The 21,599-nt window shown below is 40.3% G+C and overlaps 1 long non-coding RNA gene across 5 annotated transcripts; it reads right to left on the reverse strand.

Moving 5' to 3' along the window:
- Nucleotides 1–3,235: 3,235 nt before the first annotated feature.
- Nucleotides 3,236–21,554, reverse strand: LOC144305700 (uncharacterized). Of its 5 annotated transcripts, none has more exons than XR_013372711.1 (5): nt 21,276–21,554; nt 20,094–20,457; nt 7,860–8,006; nt 5,871–7,662; nt 3,236–4,310 (listed from the first exon to the last, which is right to left on the reverse strand). It is a non-coding gene; the product is annotated as an uncharacterized LOC144305700 (long non-coding RNA). The 5 variants fall into 5 exon arrangements; XR_013372713.1 differs by having other exon boundaries at nt 21,264–21,554; XR_013372709.1 differs by having other exon boundaries at nt 21,224–21,554.
- Between the last annotated feature and the right edge of the window lie 45 nt (nt 21,555–21,599).

Raw genomic sequence — 21,599 nt, forward strand, 5'->3', positions numbered from 1 at the left:
CAACTGGCAAATGACCCATTGCCCTGCCTGGGAAGTAGACTGTTACTTATTTGTTTTTCTCCAATCCTCCTGACCCTGTGCCTTCCTGTCAGAGATAACTATTGCCCCAAATTTTGTGTTTTTTACTATTTCTTTTCTTAGTTTCACCATGCATACACATATCGCATGTACACATGCAAACACGCACAGGTATACGAATGTGCCTAAATAACATAATATTTAGTTAGCTTGTTTTGATATATTATTTTTATTAAGATATATTATTAAGATTCACGGGGCACCTGGGTGGCTTAGTCGGTTAAACATCTGACTCTTGGTTTCAGCTCAGGTCATGATCTCAGGGTAATGAGATCAAGGCCCTCTGTGGGCTCCATGCTCAGCAGGGAGTCTGCTTGTGATTCTCTCCCTCTGCCCTTTGCCCTGTTCATGTTCTTTCTCTCTAAAATAAATAAATCTGAAGAAAAGGTATATTAAGATTCATCCATGTTGGCTTATATGGCTGAAATTCATGCATTTATAAAATTTTTATAATATTTTATTATGTGCTTATACCACAACTTATTTATCCTTTCCCTGGTTAATGGGCATTTGGAGATATATTTCTTTGAAAAAAATATGTTATTTTAAGATGTTAAGATCAAATGCCAAATGCAATTTTGCTTATGCCTTCTTCCTGTTTCTGTACTTATTATTATATTCAAGAATTTTTAAATTTTATTTTAAATTTTAGGGCAGCCCGGGTGGCTCAGCGGTTTAGCGCCACCTTCAGCCCAGGGCATGATCCTGGAGACCCGGAATCGAGTCCCACGTCGGGCTCCCTGCAGGGAGCCTGCTTCTCGCTTCTCCCTCTGCCTGTGTCTCTGCCTCTCTCTGTGTGTGTCTCTCATGAATAAATAAATAAAAAAAATCTTTTTTAAAAATCTTTTTATTTTAAATTTTAGAAATAATATGTCATTCAGTGGATATATCATTATTCACTTAACCATCTTGTCATTAGGCATTTAGATTGTATCTCATCTCAGCAAGTACAATTACCATGTAAACAAACTATTGGACATAAATATGGTTTTTGAATTTTATGTTATTTCCTGAAAGTGACTTCCAGAAGCAGAAGCATGTGGTCAAATACCCTAACATTGTAGGGCTCTTGTGTATACTGCCAAATCAGTTTGCAGCGTATTGGACTAATTTACACTCTACCAGCAATGATTCAGAGTGCCATGGAAATGTCAATTTAAAGTCTGCACAAGTCTGGATATTCATTCAAATCACCCTATTGCATATCTGAGACTAATATATTATATGTCAACTATACTTCAATTAAAAATTAAATGTAAAATAATGGATATTTAGAGGAAATAACCTATCCCGCCATGCTTGGCAACAGTGAACTGGTCATAGGAAAGCTAGATGCAAAAGAGAAATTCATTTACAATCACCAGTGAACTCTTTTAATTACTACTCTTTTTGGGAAGTAGCTGACACAAGAATAACTTTGGATGGCAAATACTAAGAAAAGAAAATCTAGGTCTTTATTATTTACGTCTACCATGTCAAATATACAATTATTTGGAATCATTTAGATAAACGGGCAACATTTTCAGTTTTTCTTTCTGGACATCTGATTGGCTTAAGTAGAGCCTGAATTAAGCCAATATACTGCCACATGTGAATTGTTTTGTTTTATGAATTATTGTGTTTTATGCTTTGCATTGACCATAAATTAGCCTCCCCTTCCCTTTCTGGATTTCAAGTTGGCGTGTGCTTGAAGGCACTCTTTGGTTTACTTGGCATCATGAAATCTACAGTGTCTCATCTTTAAATAACTATCTAACTTCACAGAAAGCCTTGTTAGCTCTAATAGGATTCAGGTGATGGAATTTTTGTTTTCCTTGGTATAGAAATTCCAACTGTTCTGTAGATTATTTAAAAAGCATCTCAGTCTCCATTGGGGTGCCAACCAATACAAACATAATGGTGCCAGGATTTGTGGGCATCATTTTCTCCCCTGGAGGGAATCACAATACATTTAATATGCAGTTTATTACAGTCTGTCTGTATGCAAGAATGGATAAAATCATTTGGTTTCATTATATCTAAGCCCAATAACAATAAAGTGGATAAGTAGTGATTAGAAAAGCCCAAGAGCCAAAGCATAATATAGGCCTGTTAGGTCCAGAATGGTTGTAGCACAATACCCCATACACATTTTAAAAGAAGATGTTAGTTCAGAGAAGGGTCAACATAGTTCTACAAACATATAAAAGACATTAAAAATATTGGTCTCCAGGTAGAGACAGCCAAATGCTCTTGATTCCAAATCAACCTCAAGTTTTTTCTCTTGCTCATGAGTGTTAGGCCATAATTTATAAAGTGTATCTTTTTTCTTTTGGTGTCTTTCCCACAGACACACTTTTCATTTTGTGCTATGTTTTTGTCCACCCCTCAGTTTAGGTTTGAATGCTGCTTGTCTTTAATCTTACAGGAAAAATAATTTTTTGGAAATATTGGTATAAAATTATCCTGCAGTTTGTGTCATGTATAACGCCATTTTTATTAACTATTTCCTTCCTTCCTTTTTTATTTTATTTTATTTTATTTTATTTTATTTTATTTTATTTTATTTTATTTTATTTTATTTTATTTATTTATTTTATTTATTTTATTTTATTTCATTTCATTTTATTTTATTTCTGCTTTAGAGGGGTTAGGGGTACAGGGTAAGGGAGAGAGAGAATCCTTAGCAAGCTCCAAGCCTAGTGCCTAGCACAGAGCCCAGCAAAGGGCTAGATGTCACGACCCTGAGATCACGACCTGAGCTGAAATCAAGAGTCCGATGCTTAACTGTTGTTTTTATTTCCTTTTAAAATATCATGAGAAAAATAAAAAATAAAAAATAATAAAATATCATGAGAGCTACTTCTTGCCACTGCTTTACCTTTTCCAAGAAGGAATATATTATCAATGGTTTTCCTTTCTCTGTCTGTATTTCTTCATCTACAAAATGGGGATTAAAACCAGTACCACTTTGGGGGCACCTGGCCGGCTCAGTCTGTAGAACATGTGGCTCTTCATCTCAGGGTCCTGAGTTTAAGCTCCATGTTAAAAAAAAAAAAAAAGAAAAAAACAAGCCCCCCCACTCACACCCTCTCGCTCAAAACCCAGTACTACTTCGTACAGCTAGGATTAGATGAGTTATGTAAAGTCCTTAGTGTAACAACAGGCTCAGAGAAAATGTTATGTAACAGTTAGTATTTTTATTTTTATTCAATCTAACACAAATATTTATGTTAATAAAATCTCCAGTAGACTCTAAACACCCGCTCAACTGTTGAGAATCAAATAAGAAAATAATATCGCTAGAGGCACAAAATAACTATTATCGACCCTTGGTTCAGTAAACATTCATTCGGGGGCTGCACTAAGCAAAGAAAAATATTAAATAAATGAATGCACTTCCAGGTCAGAAGATTTTGAGCAAAAGAAGTGGAAGTTATAGACATTCGCACATTTTGCTGAAAGGACAGCCCTCTTCAACTTTGGAAGATTTTTGTCTTTGATGTAGTTGTTTGTTCAAAAGGACCCTTGAGGAGGGAATGTATGTGTTTCTGCACATCAGCTACTGTCTCGCTTCTTTCTTACTAATGCAACCTGGAAAATAGGACGCCGTGACCTAGCTGGTCAGGAGGGACCAGCTCTTCTGTTGTCCCAGGAGGGGGTTCTTGAGTCCACCCCCTTCCTGGTGACTGGTTTAGAAGTAGGTGAATCAGCTTCTTGCTAATGCCACACCACGACCAGGGCACAGGGGTGCAAGAGCACCTCACTCTGGGGGTCCCAAACAGACCAGGTTTCAGCCACTTGCTGCTGACAGAGTCCAAAGGTGTAGAGGATGGGTGGTGGTGAAATAAGAAAGGTATTTAGAAAGAAAGGGAGGCCACACTGAGAAGACCATGGACTAGCATTTCAAAGATGCCTCCATTGTACTGAAAGTACTTCCAGGTTTATGTAGGGAAAATGTGGGACAAGAGTTGGTGGGTACATGCAGGTGGATGGTAAAGGTCAAGGGTGATCCTTGTCTTTGGGGTCGATCGTATGGGGTCTTGCTGACTTCAGGGCAGTCCTTATTACTTGAGGGTTCCCATCATGACATGCTTTGCTTGCAGGGTCTTTTGCCTGAGTTGAGACATAAGCCAGAGGGAAGAACTTCATCAGTTGGGAAGTTCAGGCTGAGGTCAAACGGAGGTAGTGGAAATCCTCTTTTCCCATGAGGCAACATCGAGGTGGGGACTTCTGGGAGAATATTCCTGGTGCTTAAAAAAAGATGCATCAAAAGAATGATTTTATCTTTCAGCCTTTGGATATTAGTGTGTAAGGATTAGTGATTAGAACCCCAACCACCATTTTGACCATGTGTGGACCAAGACAAAGAGATAAACCTTCCTGTTGAGAACAGCCAAGCACGAATTTGGAGGGAAAAAACCCCCAAAACATGGATCTCTGAGATGTCATTGAGTTGCTAAATTAACCAACCTGTAACACCTTGACACTGCTTCTCTGTTTTAACAAGTGAGGTCCTAGGTCCCTTAACTGTTTAAGTCATTTTCAGTTGGGGCTTCTGTTATGTGCAGCAAAACATCCAAACTAACAGAGGGACTACATGTAAGACATAGGGAACATGTCTTACCTGGCTAGCCAGAAATGCTAGTTTCTTCTTGCTAGTATAACACATTTCCACCAACTTTGGCTTAAAACACACCAATTTATTCTCTTACAGTCCGGGCAGTCCAAATTCAAGCCTTTGGCAGGGCTGAGTACCTTCTGGAGGTTTAGGAGAGAAGCAGTTTCCTTGCCCTTCTCAGTTTCTAGGACGTCCTGTCTTCCTTGGCCATAGTCCCCCCTTCCCATCACTGAGTGTCTTGCTTCCCACAGCACCTCTCCCACTACTGACTGGGATCTCTTTCTGTCCTCTGAGAGGGACACCGGACCTCTCAGGATGGCCCAGCATAATCTCCCTGTTTCCAGACCCCTGTCTTAATCAAAAGTTCATTTTCATGTAAGGGAGCAGAGTCACAGACGCTGGGGATGACAACCCTGACGTCTCTGGGGAGGGGGGCATCATTCAGCCTACCACATCAGGTAAACTGAGCCAACGCCGGAGAGCTGCTGTCATGGCCAGGTCACCGTATACTCTCGTGGAGGGAACAGCATGCTGCGAAACTGCACTTACCATCTACTTTCTATTCCCGGTCACGTCAAGTTGCCTTTTATTAGGGAGGAAAGCCTTTTTCCAAAGCCCTTAGCAGTGTTTCCTTTTTGGTTTGATCCCTACACTAGTCACTAGCCAAGAGGAAAGGCCATCCTGACTCATCCCTGGGCCTGAGCCCAAGTGCTGTGAGCTCAGGGCTGTTGATCCCTCGGGGAGACCCAGGAGTCGGCCAGCAAAGGGAGAAGAGGAGACACCAGGGGAGCGTGCACACTGTGGGGTGCTAAGACACATGAAGAAACAGCTCTATAACTGATCCCAAGGTATCTCCTGACGCTTGGAACGAGCAGACCCTGGGCCCATTCATTGCTTTGATCGGGACAGACTTTATAGCGGCTCCTCAGCTGGAACTAGGGTGGCATGGCCCAAGGCAGGGGGCCTGCTGTCACCCACGTGAGCAGAGTATCACTGGAAGCAGTGTTTGACTCCCTCCTTATCAATGAAGCTCAAAGGGTCCATGTAGTAAACAGTTGTAGGTAACTTTGAAGATAGTAGTGCTTTCACAAGGAAGGAAAAAGTTCTCATCATGGACCAAATATGCCCTTTTTTGTATTCACTGAATTTTTTTTTTAAGTTACTTTCTACATTCCCCACCCCCCAAGATTACCTATTTTACCGAAATATGACCTTTAGCTCATATGCCGTAGTCATTGACCAAACCATTCCTGTATCAATGTTCCTGTTGCCATTGGGCCCTTTTCACGTTCCTTTCTTCAGAAAAGTAGGCCTGTGCAGCCTGGAGTTTCAATCAAACAGATGCACGTGAGGAAGCCAAGTGTCCTGTCTTACGGTGTGAACATCCAGAGCTGAGAGCGGCCACTTTACCATTAATCAGGAATCAGATAAAGAGCTGTCTGCCCAGGAGAACGTCTCTTGCTCCAGGGGCCTGCCCCACACTCTGGCACATGGGGGACAGGCGGGCTGGAATTGGTTGGCACGTTCAGAATAGGAAGGGAGGCAGGTGGCAGGACACATCTTTTCTCGTCCTCGACTTGTTCCACTGTGTCTCCTCTGTCCACTGCCACTTTGCTTTTCCTGTGGGGATCGAAGCCTCAGGAGTAATTACGCCCCAGGAAGCTCAGTAATGCCCTTTGTACAGGTGGAGTCCTTGTCATTTGAGCCAGGGGATGCTCGACGTGAATATACGGCATTACAGAGCCCAAGAGCTTTCCGATGACTCCTAATAAATGGCCTCATGGGTCAGCAGAGTCGAGAATGAGGCAAGATGGGAAGCGTTGCCTGGGGTCCTCATCCGTCACTGCTCCGGGCTGTGGAGCAGTGAGCGTGCAATGTGCTGCATACCTCAGAGTTGCCTTCGTTCTCTCCTCCAGGACTTGGCCAAAACAGGTGGAGAACACCCGAGAAAGGCCTTCTGCCTCTGGTCGACCATGTAGAAAGCTAAGGCAGGTACTGGAAACCGTCTATTTTTCTCTCCCTTGCTAACCCCCCTCATCCCCCCCGTTAAGTATTGCTTTGCAGTTGTCCTCATTGCCTTGTAAATCCCCAGAGCTCTGCTGGCAGGTCTAAGATAATTTCTCTGATTGCAAGTGAGAGGTTATCTGATTTGCTGAGTTTAACAGGAGTCACTCGTAGGCTGGAGAGATGAAGTCCCAGCCTCTGCTATTGATACTGGAAACTGCACAGAAGGAATGAGTCTGGAGTTTAGAACACACATCACGAATCTCACACCAGTGATGCTCGGGCTGTGCAGAGGGATGGAATGAGAATCAAGTCCCTAAGGTGGAGGTTTTCGTGAAAATCTCAGATTTTATTAGAGAGGTCTTTTGAGTATGTTGCATATTGAACTTTAATAGTATGGACTTGAAGGAAAATATTTCCTTTGTAGTAGGAAGCCTCTGTTATGTTTTGGAAGAATTTTCCAGTAAATCATCTAACAGCTGCTTTACTGTACAGGCCTTGAAATTTTATCCTTTCATTGGTTACATACGCTTTTGCTTTTGGAAACTTCACATGCTTCTCTTTACCAGTAATATTTTGTTCTCAAAATATCAGCTCCTGGGGAGGATTTAATAAAGGCTGACCCAACAAGAATTGTTTTTGAGCAAACCTTCTGGATATCTTTGGCTAAGTACCATGGTCTGTGTAAGTACCCTCTATGTCAGATTATTACTTAAAATCCAAAGAGCAAACCTATAGAGATAATGATTCTGTGACAAAAACAAAATGCTGACCATCTCTTAACATAAGAGCATTTTGTATTTGTGAGCGTGGAAACAGTGATTATAGTGGGTCCTAGCAGGGGTATAACATCCGTGTGTTGTTGGGGTGGAAAGTGTGATGGGACAAAGCCTTGGTAGTAATATGGCCCGTGGAGGTTCTCTCTTCAGGGTACAGATGCAAGACTGCCTTGACAGGGAGGGACGGCACTTCATAAATATCTGCAAAGGGAATAGAAAGAGAGTGTCTTGCTCGGTGCCAATGTTATGGAAATAAACCTGCTATTCTCAAAGTTCCACGTGAGGGTCACCTGGAAGGGATATGCTCCAGAACAGAGTCATGATGCGTTGATTTCTAGAAGGGGCTCCTGACTAACGAGGATTGAAAAACAGGAAAAAAAATGAGGCTGGAAGCTCACCAAGTGTGACTTCAGGTTGTGGAGCGGAGTCATCATTGAGATCCTTTAAGGGAGGAAGATCCCCCAGTGCAAGAGAGGGGGGAGCGGAAGGGAGGGGCAACACGCCTTGCTCTGACAGACCCATCTGACACTGGTCACAGAGTCCTCCTGGGCAGAAATAGAAGAGGGCAGGTGGCTTAAAGTGAAGTTGGTCAGAGATCTCAGGGAGATTTTTTCAGGGACAGTTCAGAGAGAATAAAAGCAGGAGAAGAGCCGTGTATGAAAACGTTTGCAGTAAGTGCAAAGTTTGCAAATCATTGGTGAACCTGGGTTCAAGTTTGGCTCATCCATGGGTTTTGATTCAGAATAGCTCCTCATTTTAAAAATTCTAAGCATTGGCATATTAAGCGGTTAATAACTGAAATTAAGTTCCCTTGGAGCCGGTCAGATCAATGGAGATTAAAAATAGCTTGATTGCTGAAAGCAATTACATTGGAGGGTGTGAGGAAGTGGTGAAATAGGCTGGCTAACACACTCTGTGCCCTCCCTCTTGGCCTTAATTCAGCCCAATGGAGGGAAATTTGCATTTGCAAAACACACTCTTACCCGTGATCCTTGTGTCACATTAGTTCAGGCGTGGAGGGAAGAAAAGAGCAAGTTCCCAGTAGTTAGAGATTGAAACATTTTTTAATAGAGAAGCTCAAAAACTGATGGATCTCCTCCACCAATGAGTAGGGGATGGAACCATAGAATAACAGCCATTTGAGTTAAACTCATCTACTAAAAAAAATAAAATAAAATAAAATAAAATTCTATACTTTCTGACATGACCGCGCACATAGAAAATTATACTATTCCCTCATGACAGTAGAAAAAAACCTAGGAATCTGTTTGAAGCTGGAGAAGCAACGAGCTTAAGGGGTCTGGCTTTCAGAGCCTTCACGATCTTGGTTCACTTGTAACCCATTAGTGGTACACAGTGCGCACTCGTGTGGGATCTGGGCAGATAGACCTAAAGGATTTGCTACCTATTTTCTTGCTCCACTTTCTGAGGAAATTATATGATTTTTTTCCCCTCTAATTTGTCTTGACCCATATGGTATCTTTCCAATAACAATTTTGTCTGTCATACCAACTGGGCGTCCTATGATTCAATTCAATTCGTCCACTAACTACACTGAATTAGCACCAACCCCATAGGTTAAGGACTCTGTGCCACAAGACTGTCCTCACTTCAGATATTGGTCACAAGTTGCTGGAACGCTCCCCCCCCCCCCCCCACTGCTGACCAATTGGCTATAAATAGGAGTCTTCCCATGACCAGGTTTGATAATTCGATAGAATGATTTGTAGAACTCAGGAAAGCTCTAGAATTAGGATCACAGTTTTATTAGAAAGGATACAACCCAGGAGCAGCCAAATGGAAGAGATGCTCATGGCAAGGTGATGGGAGGCAGAGGGGGTCAGGCACGGAGCTCGCGTGCCTTCTCCAGGCACCTCTTCTCCAGCACTGATGTGTTTACCCCCTGGAAGCGGCCAGAACCTCGTAGTTTAAGAATGTTTTATTAAGGTTTCATTAAGTAGGCATGATTGATTCACTTATTGATCATTGGTGATCAAACAACCTCCAGTCCCCTGCGCTTCCATCCTCAAATGTCAGAAGCTGGGACTGAAACTCCCAAACCTCTAATCTCATGCTTGGTCTTCCAAAGGTTTGGTAGAAAGGGGCTTGTTATGAATAACTAGTCACTGCTCTCCCTCAGGAAATGCCAAGGATTTTAAAAGCTCTGTGCCAAGAATGTGGGACAAAGACCATATGTATTTTTTCATTATACCACAATGAAGTCAATTATATTAATAGATGTTTCTAATGTTAAACAATTCTTGCATTCTTGTATTTTATATACTCAACTCACTTTGGCCTACTAATATTTTATTTAGGGCTTTCCCACAGTGGGAATGGCCTATAATTTTCCTGTTCATATTGTCGTTGTCTAATTTTATTCGGAAGGTTCAGTTGGGCTTATTAATTAGTTGGGGCATTTTCCTCTTTTCCTAGTCTTAGGAACAGTTTGTTTAAAATTAGAACATATTCCTTGAATGTTTCATTCACATATGGAACTTTCTGAGCTGGCTTTACCTTTTGAGAAATCTTTTAATTACTGATGCAATTACAATAATAATTATAAGATCATTCAGATTTTCTGTTTCTTCTTTAGTCTTTTGTTTGTATTTTAGTCATATTTTTCTAGGAATTTTTCCAAATCATTTAGATTTAGATTTGTCCAAATCATTTAAAGATTTATTTATTCATGAGAAACACAGAGAGAGAAGCAGAGACACTGACAGAGGGAGAAGCAGCCTCCATGCAGGGAGCCCGAAGTGAGACTCGATCCCGGGACCGGGATTACGCCCTGAGCCAAAGGTAGATGCTCAACCGCTGAGCCACCCAGGTGTCCCCAACTCATTTAGGTTTTAAATATGTGGACATAACATTATTTATCATGTTTTCCCTTACATTTTAATATTTCCTGCAATTGTACTTACGTTCTTCTTTTCATTCTTAATGTGTTTTATTTTTGCTTAAAGTACCAAAGCAGAAGTCATAGTTTATGATTCAATGTAACTCTTATTGTGGGCCCTGGTAAAAGTATTTTTCCTTTAGATACTAAGGGTGGCACTGATTTACCCCATAGATGGATGTGTTTTTGATATGCCATTTTTTACAGGCGGTAGAGGGAAGCTCCAGAGGCTTCCACTGGGCTCCCCAATATGGTAGCTCTAAGATACCCCCACAGACCAAAGACCCTGTGTGGGGGTTATGCTACCAAATACACCAGTCCCAATTGTACAGCCAGAGGGGAAAAAGTCAGCCAATGTAAACCGAACGAGAAATAACTGTGATGATAAAATTAGTGGCTAGGACTTTTGAACCACTGTTATAAATATATTCAAGGATTAAAAGAAAAACATAAGCACATTGAAAGAACAGAGAATCTTAACAGAGAAATTGAGTCTCTAAGAAAAGAATCAAATAGAAGCTCCAGAACCAAAAGTATCAACATATAAAATGAAATGACCACAAGATAGGTTTAACACTACAGGAGAACAACCAAAAAACCACAACTTGAAGACAAGGACACAGGAACTATCAAAACTGAAGCATGGAGAGCAGACACTGAAAAAAAAAGTGGACGGAGCCTCAGAGAGCTGTAGACAGATCAAGTAATCAGTATATATACACACACACATATATAAATACTGTGTAATACATGTGTGTATATATATACACACACATATATATGATTATCTAATTTAAACAAGCTGTTCCTATATATACATATATATATATTATAATATATACTATATTATATATTGGATAAAGTATAACTGGAGCAGAGAGGTATTTCAAGCAATAGTGGTTAAATGTTTTCCAAAATGGATGATAAATATAACTCAAGGAAACTGGTCAATGTGAAGGGAGATAAATACAAAGATCACATCAAACCATACCTCATAATCAAATTGGCAAAAATCTATGAAAAAAGAACATATTAAAAGCAGCCAGAGGAAAGGAACGTTACATCCAGGTGAACAATAATTGTTGACTTCTCGATAGCAATACAAGCCAGAACCAGAGGACAGTTTTGGCCTATCAGTGGGACCACTTCAACCCATGTGCACTAATTCAGAAACTCTTATGTGGTTCTAATATAGAGAGACTCTGTAGGGTACTACTTCTAATCAGCCCCATCTCTAAGTTTCTTTCTTAAATAAACCCAAATAGTAATTCAGGGCCATAAGCTATAAAGATTAGGCATCAGGTAGAAAAAGATCTTGGAGTCATTGGCATACTTTAGTATATATGTTCTAATTAATCACTGATGAGCTGTATAACAGTATGCATGCTGCTTTATGTCAAAAACTACTCTTAGCTAATAAGCTGATGTATTTTTTGCTTTTTTTTTTTTGCTGGTGTATTTTTAGAAAAGAAATGTTACACACAAAAAAATGATTCTGTGGAAAGGGACTGCTACATAGAAAATCAGTAAGTAATATAAATAAGTCACTGTAAAGCATCCTGAGAAGGGGATAGCAAGAATAGAGATATGGGGGCTCCTGGGTGGCTCAGTTCGTTCAGTGTCTAACTCTCGATTTCGGCTCAAGTCAAGAATTCAGGGTTGTGAGATCGAGCTCCGTGCTGGGCATAGAACCTGCTTAAGATTCTCTCCCTTTCCCTCTGCCCCTCCCCCTGTGCTCTCTCTTAAAAAAAATGCAGATATGAATACCAAGAAGGAAACAGTGATGCAGGTTTAGAAAGTACTAAAGGAAATGGGCTTATCATGCTGCAGAAATTAAAGCTCAGGGAAATCTTAGAAATACAGCTTCAAGATAAAGAGGTTTATATCATGTGATTATTAAAAAATTTATTGCTAGAGATTATTTAATGGCAGGAAAACTGCTTGTGATATATGATTAAATATTAGAAGAAAATAGTCATGTAACAATAGTGGATAAAGTATCTTCCAGGGATGGATGGATGGATGGATCGATTGTAAACAGAATGATAGACTGAAGGGATATCAAAATACTGACAATGACAAAGTCATAGGCTTGAAGGTGTTTTAAATATTCTTCCTTGTCCTTTTTTACAGGACATTACACATTTTCTATAATAAATACGTTATTTTAAAGAAGTTAATAAATTGGACTTTTTTTGGAATAGTTTTAAGTTTACAGAAAAATTGAGTGGAAAGTAGAGAGTTCCTATATGCCTCCTAATCTCCCTTATCCCCATTTCCCCTATTATTAGTATTTGTGTTAGTGTAACACATTTATTACAGTGATGAGCAAATATTGATACATTATAAGTAAAGTCCATAGTTTATATTAGGGTTTGCTCTTTGCAAAATCGTATGGACTTTGACAATTGTATTATGATCGATATAACCATTATGGTATCAGTTTGTTATTTTTGTAATTTGAGATAAAGTTTTAAAAACAAAAATAATGATTACTATATAAACTATAGTGATAAATATTTCTTAGACTGATGATAAGCTATTTTTTAGCTTTGCTGAAAATAGAATAGCTCTGAGAATTCATTTCTATTTATTGCTTCTACTAATAACACCGAAGCCTTGGCCTAGAAAAATCTCATCTTTACCTGTTAATTTATGTATGCATCCTTAGGGTCTAAATAAGCAATTAATTCCATTGAGGTCATTCTTTTTCAAAATATAGTACAACTGGAAGATTTTTACATCTGTTCAGGTACATAACTGAGACTATGCCAGGTATGTTTAGGGGACACAAGTGACTGGGATGGCCAGGGTAGACTTTGTAGAGGAAGTGATCTTTAAACTGGGACTTAGAGAATAAGTAAAAATGGAAAAAAATAATATATTAGGTAAAGAAAGGAGAATAGCCTTTATACAAACAATAATAGTTAATAAACTGGAAGGTTATATTATGTGAATTCTTGTTTTAAAAAGGAATGGACCATTGTTAGATATTTGGGCAAAAGCTTATTGATGGAATGCCTTTGAATTGGTTTGGGATAAGGCTGGATAAAGAAAGATACAGAGGATAAGTAGAGTCAGTTAAAATGTGGAGGATCACAACCTGAGTAGAGGTTCTATGTTGCACAATATAGAGACTCTGCATAGGGAAGAGGGTTATGGAAGGTAAGAATGGATTGACGGGCACGGAGGAGGGCACTTGATGGAATGAGCACTGGGTGTTATACTATATGTTGGCAAATCAAACTTCAATAGAAACAAATGAAAAAAAAAAGAATAGATTGATAAGGAAGAAGGAATTGATGGGTAGTCTTCTGAAATAGAGTTTGATGACATGAGACCAAGAAGGAATCATTCTGGATTATTTTAGTGTTATTTGCTTTTAAGTGTGCATATTGGACAGACTGAGGACCAAACAAACCACAATTAAAAGACCCACACAGTTACCTAGGTGCTCAGAGCCTGGCTTTTACTAATGGCAGTAGGACGAGAAGGAAGAGATGATCCTAAGACATTTCAATAATAATAATAATAATAATAATAATAATAATGGCAACAGATGGCTAATGCAGACTTGGAGAACAAGGAGGAAACCAAGATGAATTCAAGATACTGATCTTGGAAGATTGGTAAGGCTGCAGGTAAAGCTAAAAACTTGGGAAGAGGAGATCAGTTTTGGATCTGTGGTTTCGGACAGTAGTGTAGTTTGAAGGGAAAAGTCATGTAGATAATTGAGCACAAGATATAAGTATTCAGAGGGAAAATGGCAGGGAACAAAGACTCTGGAGCTGTAAGCATAAAGGTGGAATATGAAGCTTTAAGAGTAGATGAGTCATTGGCATGAGCAATGAGGGGAGAGAGCACAACCAAGGCTGTAAGGATTGTCTACAAATGGATGGACAGGGAAGGAAGAAGAGCCAGAAAAATGTGAGAGAAGTAGAAGAATGGGGCTTGGCTGTCATGCAAGACTGGGAAGAAAATAATTTTAAGAAGGAAGTAACAGCAACCTCAAATTCTGAATAGTAGTTAAGAAAAACAAGAAATGGGTCAAGGTTGTTAGCGGTTTGAAGACATGGACTGTGGAAATAGATTTCAAGTAGATTATTTGAACTGAGATTCAATAGATTTATTGTAGATTATAGATTTTCAAAGAGATCACATGGCAAGGAAATAAAAAGTGGATCAAGTGGATCAAGTGAGTAAAGACCACTCACTTGAGGATTTGAGATATGAAAGGAAGGAGAAATGGAGTAGAGTTTAGGAGAAAATGTAATTAAACATAAAATTTAGCTAAGAGATTTGTGAATGATTAAGAGCAGAGTCTGTTCCCATATTTTTTCTGCATCTGCTTTTGAAAAACTATCCATTACTAGGATATTTAAAAAAAATAAAAAATACAAAAATAAAAATACATTGCCATGTGTCTCTTTTGAAAATGTTACTTCAATTACCAGTATTTGAAAATACGTTCCTGTATTGTCCTCTTGAAGAGCATATAATCTTGCCTCGTGTGCCTCAGAGGCAGGTTGCGACCACCCTAAAGCAGCCTCGCACTGCCTGTCGGCCACATCACAGAGCTGCTCTGTAGTCAAGACCGAGGATTAGGACTTTCCTGTGTTATGGTTTGACACTCGGGGAACAGGTGCTGCATTTTATGTGTGATTCTTTATCCTTCACGACCTTGAAGAGCATTCTAATTCTAGCTTTAGCAACCCTTTATTGCAGCTTGAATAATAAATGATGATAAAACTTCACCATCTGTTTCAGTTCTGCATATGTAAAAATGGAGTCGTGTGTGACAATGTCAGAGTTTGACACGTGTCAAATTATCGCTCGTTTTATGACCAATAATAACACTTGACTATGGAATTTAAAAAGAAAAAAGTCAGCTGCCAATGATAAAAATGTTTATCATATATATTATACCTGTAAATGACCCCATGGTAGCTAGTTTGTTCCAACTGAGAGTGAATACTTGGCAAGAATTATGGCATTGGTAGCAAAGTAAACAGCATAAAGGTAAGCATAATAGGTTAGACTTTGGGGCTTTTTCTTTTTAAGAATCTGTAGTTTAAAGAGATAATTGGCAGATGCTGTCAGCAGAATGATTTAAACCGTACGGATTCGTTTACCCTTGATGAGTTCTATTGTCAAAATGTGTGTGGCAAGGAAGGTGAAGGAAAACTGACATGGGAATACATTCAAGGAAGCATCAGTGGAAGTAGAGTACCGTGGAAGTAGAGTACCGTGGAAGGCGTTAAAGTGAACCACTAAGAAATATGACTTAGTAGCAACCATGCCTTGTAAGGACCTACCTGGTTGGGGAGACCGTGTAGGTGAAGGGTAAGTAGGAATGCAAGGCATGAGTTGCGGGTGACTGAATTGCATAAATATTATAGGTGTTTGGAGAGATGAGTTCATTTAGGCTAGGAATGTCTGTTGGACAAAGGATTTGAGCTGGACCTTTATGGGGGTGGGAGGTAAAATTGATATTTGTGGAGGGAAAGGGGAAGTCATTCCCTGCAGGGATAATAGTCCTCACCAGACTTTCAGTGTCTCCTTTTTTCTCTGCTCATAAGCCCATAATTAGGAGTAGTTGATCGCCTAGTGAGGTCCTCTTTCTGACCTAGTCCTGGAGAGCACAGGGCAGGCAATACAGCTCTGACCACACACGAACGCCCGCAAGATTGCCTTGCAAACGTGGCCTGGGTCACATTCTGTACATATGACCAGCACTTGACAAATACTTCAGAGCACATAATCTATGAACATATGATTTATAGGGTCAATTTACAAAGCACTTCACAGGGAAAGAAAGAGTGGGGCCCAGGAAACTTGGAATGTTTGCTTTTTTACCAGAAGCTAAGCTGGATGCTTTTCGTACATTGTCTGAATGAGCCCCCACAACAACTCTAAAAGGCTGTGATTCTAAGTTAGAGAAAAGAAAATGATAGTTCAGAGATAGAAAGCGACTTGTTTACTTTCATCAGTAGAGACAAATTCAGGAATTTGTTTTGAGATATAATTGACTTACAACATTGTATTCCTTTCAGTTGTATAATTACTTGATATGCATATCAAATAATATATAATCACAATATGTATATATGGTAATACAATGACCATAATAAGTTTAGTTGACATCTGTCCGAAGTCAGGATTCATACCAGCTCTGATTCCAGAAAATAGCTTCTTTTCCTACACTTTCCTTCTTCCCTAGAGATAGAAAACACATTTTCCCCCTTTAATTAACAGAAGCATTTCAGTGTTGAACAAAAAAAAAAAAAAAAACAAACCAAAAAAAAAAAAAAAAAGACTTGTAAATTAGTTACAAGGTCAAATAAAGTATTTGGTAGGCTAAGAATTGTTGGGTAGTGTTCACATTCAACCTTTGATCAGGAAGAGAGGACGTTTTACAGTATGTTCTTTGGAAAGATTACCAAAGTAAATAAAGAGAAAGTTTTCTAGCTGCCCCAAGCAATCATGAAAACACTACATATCTATGCGATTACCTAGCAAAGTCAAAGAACATTTTATTGGGCAAATAAAAAGTCCAGAATGAAGTCAACGCCAGTGACCTTTAAGCCACCTAAAAACACTGAACGTGATGAAGCACAGCACATTCCCCAGGTCCACAGACATAAGGTCAAGAGTCAAAGCTTCTGACACTTTGACTTACAATGAAATGCTGCCAGAATTCCTAGGAAGGAGGAAATGATGTTTCTCCAAATAAAAACTAACAGGTTTTATATCATTGCTCCACATTGTCCAAGGAAAAATGTAAGCTATCACCTGAAAATATACCACATGGCAGTCATCTACAACATAGCCTTCTACTGAAACCTGATTTAGCAAAGACATCGAGTTACTTTCCAAGAAGTATAATTTACTCAAGACTTCTTTCTTGATGATTGGAAAAATATCAAGTTTTAAAATAGTCTATGGCTCTACGGTAAAAGAGTAGTTCTATAGAAACACAAGTTCATTTTTCTCTCCGGTTTGCAGGTGAATATATCTCCCTCTAGTGTTCAAAGAAATTGAATGCAACCATTTGGGTTGGTTAGATCTGGTTGTGATTAGTAGAAGGTCAACGTGTGGTAATAAAATAGCATCATTATTTGTTTTTATGGGATTTGGTCCATATATAGCTCAGTATTTTCACAAACAAATACCACATGCATGAATTGTCAACCACATTTTGTAGGGCTCCTTTTGTATCTGAGATATCTGCTGCAACTCTTTGTACTTGCCTCTTTGTTAAAGGGTTGACCATTTAGGCAATTTTTAAATTGCAAGTTTCCAGAAAGAGAAAACAAGAGTCTTGGGACTTGTTCCTTGGATCACCTTCCTTTTTGTTTCTATTTACACTCTCTTGTTTGACGTTTTCATCTACTCTCATGGTCAATGATCATCTATCTATGGATGAACTTCTAATTTATCCCTTGACCAGAGCTATACCCAGAGTTGTACAGCTTCCTATCTCCTCAAAATCTTACTTGGACATTTAATAGACGTCTCAAACTTAACATTTTTAAGAACCAAGTTTTTAAAAATTTTCTTGCACCTTCTATCTACCAAGTAACTCAGGCAAAAGAAAAAACCCCTAATAGTCATTTTACCTCATTCTTATTCCTTATATCTAGTCTATCAGCAAATCCTTTCAGGTTTTCCCCCAAAATATATCCCTGATGTGTCCCCTTCTCTCCACTTTCCATTACTTCCCCCAAGTGGAAGCACCATTGTCGCTTCCCTATTTTCAGTAGGTTCCTAGCCGGCCTTCCTGCTTCCACTCTTGCTCCATTTCAATTCACGGTTTCTTCACCTTATTAAAATACGATCCTTCCTCACTGTGTCCCCGGCCTTCTTCAGGCTTTGAGTGTGTCAAGTTTATTCTCACATCCAGGCCTGACTCTCACTGGCTCACCTGCTCCTGGGGGAACTCATTCCTGACATTTTTTTGAAGGGCTGGCTCCTCCTTTTGTCATTCAGATCTCAGCTCAAACGTCCCTCCTGTGAGAGACTTTCTAGGGCTGCAGTTTCTCCTATTAACCTTTCATTTCATTTACTTCCTGTATTTTTTCATTATCTGAAATAAACAAACAAAATATTTATTTTTTTCTTGCTAATTTTCTGTTCCTCTTTACTAGAATAGGAGATGGGATCTTGGCTGCCTCCCCTCTCTCCCACACCTAGAACAATGCCTGGCCCACAGCAGGTGTTCAAGAAATCCTTGTCAACTGAGCAAGATGAGGAAGATGAGGAGGAGTATAGGTGCACAGAGAGAGAGAAAGGCATGGGTAGAGAAAAGAATACCAGATTCTGGCCTCTGCTTTTAAGAGGTACACTCAATTTTCTCAACCTCATATCATGCCCCACAATAAAAAGCAGCCACACTGCTTCAAAAGAAGCATGCATAACATCCCAGCACTCTTTCCTTCTATAAAGCTGGAGTTTCAAAAAGCAGGAGGTAAAAAAAAATTAGTAAGAAATAACGCAACAAAACTCAGCAGCTTATATGATACCTTTTAAAGGAAAATAAATGCCTCATAAAAGATTCCCTTAGAATCAGCACATATTTGGGCATAAAATCCTAAGCAAGCATTTGGTTCATGTGTAATAAAATCATTTTAGAAAAAAACCTCACCCAAACCATGAGAGAAAACACAAAATCATAAATGCAGCTGAACTTGACACCCAGGGAACTGACATATCAGCAAGTCAATTTCTGTTCTTCATTTGGTCTTTTATATTTGGTTAACTGAGGTAACCACTTTCTGTTCCCAGACACCTTCTCTTAAAGTAGACGTCCAGATTTGTAGATTAATAAATCAAAAGCGTGTAAAGATAGCTCTACCCAAATTAAACGCTGGATGCATAAGCGAGTCTTCCAAGGAAATAAGTAATGGTGATAAAGCGTCTCTCTAATTGGAAGGATCCAGTTGTCCAATTCACCTAATCTAAAATTCCATTCCTAACAATTTTTGAAATGTATCAGTTCTTTTCAGGGTTTCGAGCGGACCTAAACCTGAATGGTGAGGACAGGGATTAGGTCCCGGCCTCGGTCTGGTTGGTGATATTGCTGATTACTGCGAGAATTACTAGGGAAATTCAGTCCCAGGAGTCACATTCCTCTTGCTTGTCAGGAATCACAATAACTGACAAAAACAAAAGAATGGTCTTCCCAATTTTTATAAAATTGTTTTTCCTTCCATCATTCTGGCAAAGTGCCCCACAGAAGACAGGTCCAGGAACAGGATTCTGTGAATGAGGCCTTGTACCCCTATAGGAGCCAGAAATGGAGGTCCGGGAGAGGTAAGGCAGTCAGAACACCTGATGTTTGGTTATTTCCATCATGGCTTTTGAGGTTGGGGTGAGCGCACAGGGAGACAGCAGAGGATGGAAAAAGGAAAAATTAAAAAAAAAAAAAAAAGGAAAATTGGCAGCTGGGGAAAGGGTGGAAAAGTGAATGGCTGACTTCTTCAGGCTCATCTCTATCTAGACTGTTGCAGTGAAGCCACCTGTATCCTGCTGGCCCACTTACATCCACCTGCCATGAAGCGACCCAGGTGATGCTGGCTTTCCATCAAGTCCTTCTAAACACCTGCAAGCTCCCGGGGCAGACCTGCTGGCCGCACACTGGCAGCCACTAAACCAGTCGTACCTTCACATCTCTTGGTTACTGCCTGTGGTGTAAGCACTTTGGGGTAATTTTTTTAGCTTCTCGTACTCTTACCTTCTAAATGCATTTTTTTTTCTTTTTGGCTGAGGAATCAGCCCGCCAGCACTCTATTAGGCTTTCAGAGGTTTCGCTGTGCTCTCGGGCTATGAAAGCGCACGCAATCCTTACCCTGTTCTTGGAAGCCTGGGCCGACCGCCAGGTGTTTACTGCACTTTGTCTCCTCGAAGGCTCTGCTTCTGGGCGGGACTTTCCATCCTTCCACATTTCCAGCTCAGGACATGGGGTCTGCAACATTCATCATCTGTTTGCCACTAAAAAGTTCTTACTAATTTTAGGCTCGTCACATCTTCTCTTCCTACCTCCTTCATTGAAGACCTTGGCTCACAGTCTTCCACCCGCCTCTGTGACTTCAGCCTCCCTGGGAACAGCCACAGCCTTAGCAACTTTGTTCCTTGACCGGCCGTGACCACAGGCCTTCACTTCAGTCACCCACTTCCAAGGACATCCCGGGCACCCTGATGATGCCTGGCATCGCCCCTCTTCTGAAACTGCAGAGTCCATACCCTCACGCCTATTCTTTCTGCTCTGACCATGAAACTTTTAGAAGAAAACCTCCACCATAATCTTCTTGATGTCAGCCATAGTAACATTTTTCTACATAAACTTTGGGCAAGAGAGCTAAAACAAAAATCAACTCCTGGGACTATACCAAAATAGAAAGTTTATGCACAACAAAGGAAACCATCAAAAAACTTGAAAAGGCAGCCTACCGAATGGGAGAAGATACTTGCAAATGATCTAATTTCTTTACATATATGGATATTAAATTATATATTATTCAAACCCCAAAATTATTTTTTTCCTTAAGATGGACAGAGAGGACCTGAATAAACCTTTTCCAAAGAAGATCTACAGATGACCACCAGACGCCTGAAAAAGTGCTCAACATCCCTAATCATCAGGAAAATGAGCATCAAAACCAGAGGGAGCTATCACCTGACACCTGCGGGAATGACTAGAGGACCTGTGGGAACAAACATTGGCGAGAACTGTAGAGGGTTAGGACCCCTCGTGCCCTGTTGGGGGGAATGCCACTGGTGCGGCCTCTGTGGAAAACCCTATGGAGCTTCCTCAAAAAATTAAAAATGGAAACACCCCCAAGATCTAGTAATCGCACTACTTACCAAAGAGAACAAAAACCCTAATTCAAAAAGACCTACGCACCCCTGTGCTTACTTCAGTATCTACAACAGCCGAGACCTGGAAGCTTCCCTCTAGGTGTTAGCAGGTGATTTTGCTTTCTTATTCCACTAGTTTTCTGAGACTTTTTAGGCACAGAAAGCTGGCCAGGGCCTGGAGCAGCCGGTTAGGTTAGAGGACAGGTGGGGCCGTCCCTAATCAACGGGAAGCCCCCCGCAAGGCAGAAGCACCGCGCGGGAGCAGCTGTGCGCTGAGCTGGGGGCGCCACCTGCCACCTGCACCTGCCGCCCAGGGCGCCCCAGGGCGGGGTGGGGGGGAAGGTGACCGGAAATGGAGCCGGCGGGCCGTTGCCTAGCAACG

Source organism: Canis aureus, chromosome 36, assembly GCF_053574225.1.
Source record: "Canis aureus isolate CA01 chromosome 36, VMU_Caureus_v.1.0, whole genome shotgun sequence".
Taxonomy (NCBI): domain Eukaryota; kingdom Metazoa; phylum Chordata; class Mammalia; order Carnivora; family Canidae; genus Canis; species Canis aureus.